Source organism: Lynx rufus, unplaced genomic scaffold, assembly GCF_022079265.1.
Source record: "Lynx rufus isolate CCGP_SWC_20201006 ecotype Redwood Valley unplaced genomic scaffold, mLynRuf1.p SCAF_1, whole genome shotgun sequence".
Classification (NCBI taxonomy): domain Eukaryota; kingdom Metazoa; phylum Chordata; class Mammalia; order Carnivora; family Felidae; genus Lynx; species Lynx rufus.
In genome coordinates this window covers 116,170,686-116,180,892 of record NW_025814823.1, presented here as the reverse complement: position 1 = coordinate 116,180,892, position 10,207 = coordinate 116,170,686, and positions in this window count along the sequence as shown.

The following is a 10,207-nucleotide window of genomic DNA, read 5'->3' as shown; positions in this document are numbered from 1 at the left end:
CCTGGAGACGCCAAATCACAGAGGACTCTAAAAGGTTTGAGGTTGGAATTCCCTGCCACAGAAAATCACAGCGGTGCAATAAGTTATTGTGAAACAATTCAGATTCTATACTAACAACAAAGTGTTTATTAATCCCTAGTTAGAGGTGAAAAAACTTTTGAGACAGGTTTAAGAATGATGGGTCATTTCTTTTGAATTGCTTCTTTATTCACCTCATCTTTAGGTGGCAGCACTACTATATAAATATCTTTAAAACTACAGTCTTCTTCAACTGGATATCCTAAAAAGTGTTTTGTCCTAAATACATCCAACTCTATTGTGGAGATTAGAAGTATGAAATCATATCTGAGAATTAGAATATTTAGGAGGTTCCAGAGGACGAAAAACAGAAAGGCTTTCAGAGAAATTAATACATGGAGTTACTGAAGGAAAAGATTTGAAAGTTTTTAAAGAGCTTTTTCTTTTTCTTCTTCTTCTTTTTTTTTTTTTTTTAGGTATATGAGGCGCAAGTAGCATCTTTATTCTAAACCTGATCTCCTATTGAACCAGCACAAAATAACCTTCCAAAACAAACCATAGTTTCTCAATACTGCGTATTAAAAATTTACAAGTTTTAAGTTACTGTTTGTATAGTTGCCATTATTCTAACTATAATTTTATTTATTTTTTATGTAAGCTCTCCTGCCAAGGTAGGGCTTGAACTCATGACCCCAAAATCTAGAGTTGCATGATCTACCAACCGAGCCAGCCAGCCACCCCTAACTACAATTTTATAATTGTAATAATTTTATAATTCTTCATTAAACTGCTTCAAGCTTAAGAGGATCCCAAATAGCACCTTACTGTTGACCCTTGTGAAAGAGAAGAATTCTTCCTGGTTCCTTTCCTCGCTTCCTAAATTGTTCATATACAAACTAAACCACCATTACTCAAACTCAGAGAAGTGATAATACAAACTAAACTATATATAAATTGATAGCAACTTATAGATATTCTACATCTGAATTTCTGCCACAGTGTTTGAGGGTAATCAGTTGTGATTGAATCATGTATGGGAGCTATTTAGATCAGTATTTTCTAAGTAGAACATCATCATAATCAATCTTTTTGCAGTAGGTTTCCCTGTATGCCTTTATCCAAGCCACCAAACAAAATTGAATTTACATGTATTTCAGAATAGACTATGTTAGATTTACAATATAAGTTGTAAATTTATAAGTAAACAAAACTACCCAAGAATATATCTGTATGTTCATCAGGAGTGGGAAATCAAATTATTTCTGGGTAGAGGATGAAGTGTTAATAAAGTCTTTCTTGATGGCAGCTTCCATCTTTCTCAGATCAAACTTAGAGAAGGAGTCTCAAGCAAGTTGGTAGGGCTCAAACTCAGCAGTATTATGTTAAGATTTTTAAGCTCTCTGGTGCCAGCAAATCATGCAGCCTGGGGGCCTTTGCTCCAAACTTCTGCCAACTCCATTTTGGCAGTAAAGTGTTCTGTTGAACAAAGTTTGCACGTGTTTGGGGTGCGAAGTGGTTCCTCAGGCATTTATCTGGTTTTATTCCAGTTTAGGGACTTGAAGACAAGAGTCAGAAGCATGAGACTTGTATAGTTCATATATGCCCTGAAACAGATTATGTTGATGATCTGGAATTTTCACTTAAACAAGGACAGCTTTTTCTTTGTTGATGTAAGATTTATTGAAGTGGACCGTTTAGTTTACTCCTTTAATGCTAACATGGTATTGAACCATTCTCAAAAGCAGGTAAGCAGAATCCTCTCTGTTGAGGGTCTAGAGCTGTGGCAAATCACTCCTCATCCTCCTACCCACAATACCATCAAATACCACTTGAGAGCAAAGAGGCCAGTAATTATTTAAACTTGATCTCACTGTCGATGAGCCTCTGATCTTTTTTGGTATTGGTTGTCTGGTTTCATCTTTTTTACCTCCTTCTTCCTATCCTGGAGTCATTGATTCACAACACTTGGCCAAGATATGTGTGCTAATTTGTCTTATTTCAGGGAGCCCCTCTTCCTGTGGGAAACATATACATTCTCAATTTCCATTATTTTTTCAAGTAATCCTAATGGAAAATCCTTGCATAATCTGAGGTAACAGAGTTTGAAAGCCATTAAACTGCTGTTGGAATATTCTTTTGTTTTTGTTTCTTTCTTCTCAGTTTAAGAGTAATGGAAAGAATGAGGCACCTGGGTGGCTCAGTCTGTAAGGCATACGACTTGGTCCAACTTTGGCTCTGGACGTGGGTTCAAGTTGTGCTGACAGCTCAGAGCCTGGAGCCTGCTTCAGACAGATTCTGTGTCTCCCTCTCTCTCTGCCCCTCCCCCACTCATGCTCTGTCTCTGTCTCTTAAAAATAAAATAAAAACATTAAAAAAAATTTTTAAAGAATAATGGAAAGAAAAAGTGCAAAAGGCACACATGTTGAAATGATGGTATTTTAACCACGATCAATGGAATGTCAATTTGTAATATACAGTATGGTAACTTGAAAATGGTAGTTAGTTTTGATACTTTTGCCACTCTTTGGCCTAAATTCCAATCTGTACTTTTCCCTTTCCTTTCCTTCTTTTAAAAAGTAATTCCCAAGTCACAGCTGACATATGGATGAGATGAAGAGACAATGAAGAGCGAAGCTGGGCCTTTCCAAACAGTGGATCTATCTGCACTGAAAGTACTTTTGAACTTTGTTGCACGTTTTATGGTGACCCCAAAATTCCCTTGTTGGCTTACTTTAAAATATAAATGTATTGCAGTTTTACTACCTGGAGCAAGATTAAATACATGCATACATAAGTGGGTGTGTACATACAACCAGATTCCACTGCCCTCTGAAGCTAATTTAGACCATTTTTATAACCGAATGTAGTAGCACTTTCCAATTAGATGAAAATCAGTTGGTTTCCCTCAGTGGTGAGTCAAATATGTCAGGGGAAAAATCAAGAGAATCTTCCATGGGAAAAACCCTAAGTAAGTTCTTTCTTTAATATTTTGTATCTTTATTTTGTAATTCTTGAATATTTAGTCTTTTTTAACTTTAAGTATACCTTTTCTTCTTGTCTACCTACTCAAAATTAATTATGAAATGTAAATGTAAGTGTAATAATTAGTTTTTACCTCTTAGCACATAAATATTTGCTTGATAAGTATGTGTATAGGGAACAAATGTTTTTAAATTACTATTCTGGAATTCCATTAATATATATATTACATAAACATATTACAGCTGATGTTTAGGTGGCATTTAATTTTTTTTTTTTTGCTTTGAATTTCCTTTTGGAAAGTATTACCTGCTATATCAGGACTAGTTCTTGGAACCCATCACTGTTTATCAGCCTCGTTTTCTTAAATCATTTATTGAACAGTATCCATCAATTGCCTATTCACCAGACATTGTTCCAGGTGCTGAACAGACCAAGTTTCTGTTTCCATAGAGTTTCCAGTCTAGTAAGACAGATAATAAACAAATATATAAGATAATGTTGGGGGCACCTGGGTGGCTCAGTCGGTTGACGGGCCGACTTCGGGTCAGGTCATGATCTCACGGTTTGCAGGTTCAAGCCCCGCGTAGGGCTCTGTGCCAACAGCTCAGAGCCTGGAGTCGGCTTCAGATTCTGTGTTTCCCCTCTCTGTCTGCCCCCTCCCCCTGCTCATGCTCTCTGTCTTTCAAAACTGAATAAATGTTAAAGAAATTAAAAAAAAAAGATAATGTTGGATAGTGGTAAGTGCTTAAAAGAAAAAGCAGTAAAGGGGCAAGAGTTCACTGTGTGATTGTGTGTGCACATGCCTCCCATGTGATATTTTAAATGGAGTGATGAAGGAATCCTCTCTGAGGAAGTAACATTTGAGCAGAGACCTGAAATAGTCATTCATGCGAACATCTGGGGAGATGTTCTGGGCATCATGAAAAATTTATGCCGCATAAAGTCACCCAGCTATAATCCAGGTAACATCCCATGTGGTAACTATGTACACATCTGTTGTTTGTTTTTTTTTTTTCCTTAAGAGAGAAAAAGTCATTAGATTTTCTGGGTACACATTAGGTTTTCAGTAAAGTTTTTCATTTCATATCATTATTGCTCTGTATTTCCCATGCTTATTATTCCATTATTTAATACAATAAGATTTATGGTAGACAAAGCTTCACAATTCCTTATCTGCAAATCCAAAATCCAAAACACTTTTTTCTTAATTTTTTGGTGTAAAAACTGATCTGAACAGACATAACTCTATTTAAAGTCTTCATTATTCCATTTGGTGTGACTATTGATGCATTTCATTATGGAAATATGTGTTTGATTGGAGACTGCTGCCCAGGACAACACTGGTTAAGTAAAATATAGATAGCATAACATGTTATATTCCTAAAATATTAAAAAAAATTGATTCAGGATCATATTTGGTCCCAAGGATTTTGGATAAAGGATTGCATAGCTGTACCAGATTTCTTCTTGATTCTCTGATTAAATGTTGCTATTGATGTTAATCTTTAGGTATCTTTTATTCAAAGTATAACATTTATGTAGTGCTCTTATTATGTATCTAAAACTGTGTAAATGCTCTGTATATCAGCTCATAAAATCCTCACAATGGCCTTATAAGTTTATTTTCCTCATTTTACAAATGAGAAAACTGAGGTGCAGACAGATTAAGGAAACTGCCAAAATTACACAGCTACTAAGTGACAGAGCTAAGAATTGAACCTAGACAATTTTTCTTCCTAGCTTGCATTCTTTGTCAGTAAACTAATTCTCCATCTCCTTATCCCTTTCTCCCTCTCCTCTGCTTTGGAGAAGTTTTAAATATCAGCCCTTTCCAAGACCATGAGTTTTCACTTATAATCTGAAATATCAGACACCAAAACTTTACACTTTCTTTACTAATATCCTTCAACAATTTTTTTCATTTTATTTATTTTTATTAAAAATTTTTTTAATGTTTATTCATTTTTGAGAGAGAGAGAGACAGAGAGAGAGAGTGAGTGGGGGAGGGATAGAGAGGGAGAGGGAAACAGAATCCAAAGCAGGTTCCAGGTTCTGAGCTCTCAGCACAGAACCTGATGCAGGGCTGGAACTCACGGTGAGATCATGACCTGAGCCACCTGAGCCAAAGTCGGATGCCTAACTGACTGAGCCATCCAGGCGCCCCTCGTTTTATTTTATTTGCTTCTGATTTAATTTCAGCCATTTCTATTCTCATTTGAGATTGCAGATTTACTTATCCTCATTCTCAGTCTGATAGGTTTTCATGTTAACCTTATCTTTCACCATCCTTTTCTTCACTGAATATCCTTGCATAATTATGAAGCACTTCCCTTATTATTGTGGCCTTGTCAGATGTCAGATCACATTTAAAAATTTGCATCTCGTTTACTGAGAAGTACCATCTGCTAAATAAAGCTCTGTCGCTGATTTGTAGGTTTCTATAACTCAATGAATTACATAACTTGCTTCAGATAACTTTATTCCTAGCATATTAAAGTCTCATTTTTTTGAGTTGGAACTGATTTTGTTTTTATTATTTTGTCCTCAGGTAAAAATTCTCCATAAGCAATTAGAAACTGAGGTCATTTTTGTATTGATTCATTGATTGATTGCTATCTAAAAGCAAGATTGAGTGTGTTTCATGAAGTTGGGCAAAGACTATTACAACTGTATAACACAGGTAGGGGCAGTTTGAGTAAGTATATTATATCGAACTTTCTTCCCAAGTATCTATTCTTGATTGTCCTAGAAATCTATTGTGAGACACTCAGTGAAGCATTATCTTTTGTGTAATGTTGATAGACTTGTTCTGAGCCAAACATAATGTCTCAGGAGTCACTCAACAGCTCATGTATGCTAAGTTTAAGGGTGCCGTTCATGGCTAAAGGAGCTATAAAGGAATTAAACCAATCAATTTTATCTCATTAGCATACTGTTGAATGAAACAAGCCAACAAGTCAGTTCTTAAATTGCTGAGAAGGAAAAAAGAGACTGAATAAATACATATTTGCAATGAGCTTGGTTATAAAGAACATTAGTTTATTATATGAAAAATTGAGGGCTTTGCCAAGGATTACCTTGCCTACCTTTATGCCTCTATCTCCTGAGAGATCAAGAAGATAACATTTTCTCCTAAGACCGTGTTCCAGAGACAGCTAGTTCCTCTGCATTATTCTACATTCATAGTATCTAATCAATACAAAACCTTTGAGGCAAACCATTAATATTTACCAAATTGTAACAATGTCTTGGGGGTAAAAATTTCATTTTATAATCTTATGGCTTACCTCAACTGTATATAAACAAACTTTAATAAATTCATGTGATGAATAACTGTTTTGGCTCTTCTGTTTTTTCTTACTTTTAGTTAGAAGATCCCTCCTCTATTCGGTGCGGCAGTTAAGAACATGGTCTGGGTAATCTAATCTTTCAGATTCAAAATTCTGCTTTCAAATTCCTAACTGTGATTTTGGGCAAATTACTTAAGCAAGGATAATACCAACAGCCACATAGATATATTATGAGGATTAAATTGGTTAATTCGTAAAAAGCATCTGGAGGAGGATCTGGCACATGGTAAATGCTCCATAACTGTGAACTCTACCCCTCCCCCTGCCCTGCCCCTTGGCACTAACTTTTCCTGCTCTCTCTTAAGACACAAGCCAAGTTCTCAGTCTCTCTCTCTGTCTCTCCTTCTCTCTCTCTCTCTCCAGATTTCAGGCTCATAGGCCTTGGCCTTAAAATTAAAACTGTCCTCTTACTACTAGATTCATCGGTTACATTGTTCTCCAAAATTTTCAAGTATTCTTCCCTTTTCTTGGTTCTGAACCATTATACTCGCTTTCTCTATCTGAACTCCCTGTTATGATTTCTCTTGATATGTCTTCCATTTGCACATTGAAAGGTTTTTCCTCGTTACTGTAGTATGAGTTCCTTGAGAGCAGGGAGTGGGTCTTAATTACTCTATTACTCCAGTCCCTTCCCTCTCCCTGCTGTGCAGTTTATGCTAAAGAAAATTTTATTGGGGGGGTTCCTGGGGGGCTGAGTCGGTTAAGCCTCCAACTCTTGGTTTCGGCTCAGGTCATGATCTCACAGTTTTTTGAGTTCGAGTCCCGCATCAGGCTCTGTGCTGACTGTGCAGAGCCTGCTTGTGATTCTCTCCCGTCCCCCTCTCTGTCTCTCCCCAATTCACACTGTCTCTGTCTCTCTCAAATGGGTGATGGGCATTGAGGATGCGCTTGTTGGGATGAGCACTGGGTGTTTTATGTAAACCAATTTGACAATAAATTATATTAAAAAACTAAATAAGGGGCGCCTGGGTGGCGCAGTCGGTTAAGCGTCCGACTTCAGCCAGGTCACGATCTCGCGGTCCGTGAGTTCGAGCCCCGCGTCGCGCTCTGGGCTGATGGCTCAGAGCCTGGAGCCTGTTTCCGATTCTGTGTCTCCCTCTCTCTCTGCCCCTCGCCCGTTCATGCTCTGTCTCTCTCTGTCCCAAAAATAAATAAATGTTGAAAAAAAAAAACTAAATAAATAACCTTAAAAAGAAAAAAAAAGAAAATTTTGTTGAATAAATAAATTCATTTAGCCTTTGTATTTTTTGCTTATTTTATCCTGGCTGTTCTATTCTGAACCTCCCATTTTCCTGAAAGCTCTCTTGTTCCTTTTATCTCTGGAAATTTTAAGTTCACCTGGTAATGCTGAGATCCCATCCTGGATCATCACAATTTTCAGACTGAGAGGCAAGAGGTTCATTTTGCCACACAATCCATTCATATGTTAGAAAGAAGATTTCCATTTAATTTACCTAGATTTAATTTCACTCATAATCTCTTGGCTCCAGCTAGGCTGATTATTCTCTTTAAAATCTACCAGTATCTTTGAGAGGAGGTCTATTTTGCAGAACTCTTTGTCTCATTCCTTATTTGAAGACAAGACCATACCACTCTGTTTCTTTACATGCAGGGTAAACGTCAGCTCAGGGCACTGACTGGCTCAGTCAGTGGAACATGTGACTCCTGATCCTGGGTTGTGAGTTCAACCCCACATTAGATGTAGAGATTACTTTAAAAAATATTTTTAAATCTTAAAAAAAAAAAAGGATCATCTCTCTCTCAGTTGGAGTGAGGATGAGCTAAATCAATCTTTTAACGTTTTTCTTTTTAATACATACAAAAGACCTATGTAACACATGTATTAGCTATAAGCTTGATAATATCATGAACTACCCAGTCCAAGAACTAGAACTTTTCCCAGTAACTTGCATCCACTCTGCCTGGGCTCCTACTCTATCTCTTCTCCTGTCCTCAGGCATACCCAGTATCCTGAACTTTATGCTTATCTTTCAATTGCTGCTTTCTTTTTAAAATTTAGTCTTATATTAAAAAGTTAGGGTTTTTTTTTAAGTTTATTTATTTTGAGACAGAGAAAGAGGGAGAGAGAATCCCAAGGAGGTCCTGCAGAGCCCAATGTGGGGCTCGAACTCACGAACTATGAGATCATGACCCGAGCCGAAGTCTGATGCTTAACCGATAGAGCCACCCAGGCACCCCTAAAAGATTAGTTTTACGACAAATGTATCTATGGTAAAACAATATGTTGTTTGACTTGTATGTTTTTGAGCTTTAGAAAGATGCTGTTGTCCAATATATAGTTTTCTGGGATTTGCCCTTTTTACTCAACACTATGTTGCCAAAATTCATTCAAATTGTTGTATATAATGATTGTTGAGTTTCAGTACCATATAACATTCTATTGTATGAATATATCTCAATTTATTCTCCTGCTGATAAATATTTGAGTCTTTTCTAGCCTTCCAAAAAATTACAAAATCGTTGCTATAAAAATTTTTGTGTATGCCTCTTGGTCACACACGCAAAGTGTTTCTCTTGGCTGTATACCTAGGAGTAAGATTTTGGGTTGGAGAGTATACAAATATCCAACTTTGTGATATAATTAATGCCAAAGACTTTTCAATGTTCTCACAGTTTATAATGATTCTATGTACTCCCAAAATTTGGTATTGTTACATATAATTTTGGCCAGTCTAGTGGGGGTAAAATGGTACCTTTCTGCTTTTTATAGGTGGGAAGAAGTCATTGTTACTTGAAGTTTTTTAAACTTCCTCTTCCTTTCTACATTAAGAACTTGCAGCCTCATTACTGTGCCTGGGAGTTCCTTTGAAAGAAAGTATTTATTTGTGTGATAGTTTCTGCTAAGAGTGTTAAAACTGAGATAGGATGGAAGCTGGGTAGTTTGCATGTTGCTTTTAAGTTGATCTTGCATACACGAACTAAAATTTCTTGTTAATGCTATGCAGAAATGGAAACTACATTCTTTCATATTGGTCCATCATAGATTAGTCTGATCTTGAGTTTACACCTATCTGTGCAACTATTTTAAATAAAACTATTTTTCAGTCTGTCGATCTGGAATATTTCCTCTCAATCAAGTTTAGTAAAGATATCTATGTGTATTACTTTGTATTTTAATTGTACCAAAGAGATCCAACTTACCTACTTTTGATATGGTTACATTTACATGATGCAACACAAATTAATCTCTCAAAGATGTTTTAAAACTCCAAATGATCATCTTACTACTGTTATCCACTGAACTGACCTACACACATTAGCCAGCAAAAGAGGTCTAGACAGCTGGTGCTGCTTCACTGTGCCCTAAAATGTGTGTGTGGTTTTTTTTTAGTTGAAAAAGCCATTTTGTATATAAACAGTTTTCGTCAATAACTAAAAACACATGGAGATGAACAAATGGAATTCAAGACAAATGGCAATACATGTATATTTTAAAGAAGAACTTTTATAGGGTTTATTGTCTTTAAAAACAAATACCAGTTTGTCATTTGTCTATTTTTTCTTGTCTTTGAATGAAGGATTTTTGAAGGAAGGGACCGTGTATTTGTTTTATGTGTCTTATGTTTCTTTATTATGTTGTTAAATATAGTGTCGTATCCCAAAAGGGAACTCACAATATTAACTGAGTGCAAAAGTCCCTGCTGTACTATGAACATTTGTTGACTAACAAAATGACGGAGTGAATATTCATGACCAAACCATAAGAAAGCTGCAGTTACTTTCTCTTCTATGGTACAGTAGCTATAATTGGAAATAATCATTCATCAGGATGAATACATTTATGCCAGGTGAGTGTTTTTCAACTTTATTTATATAGCTAACATGGTATATAGTCA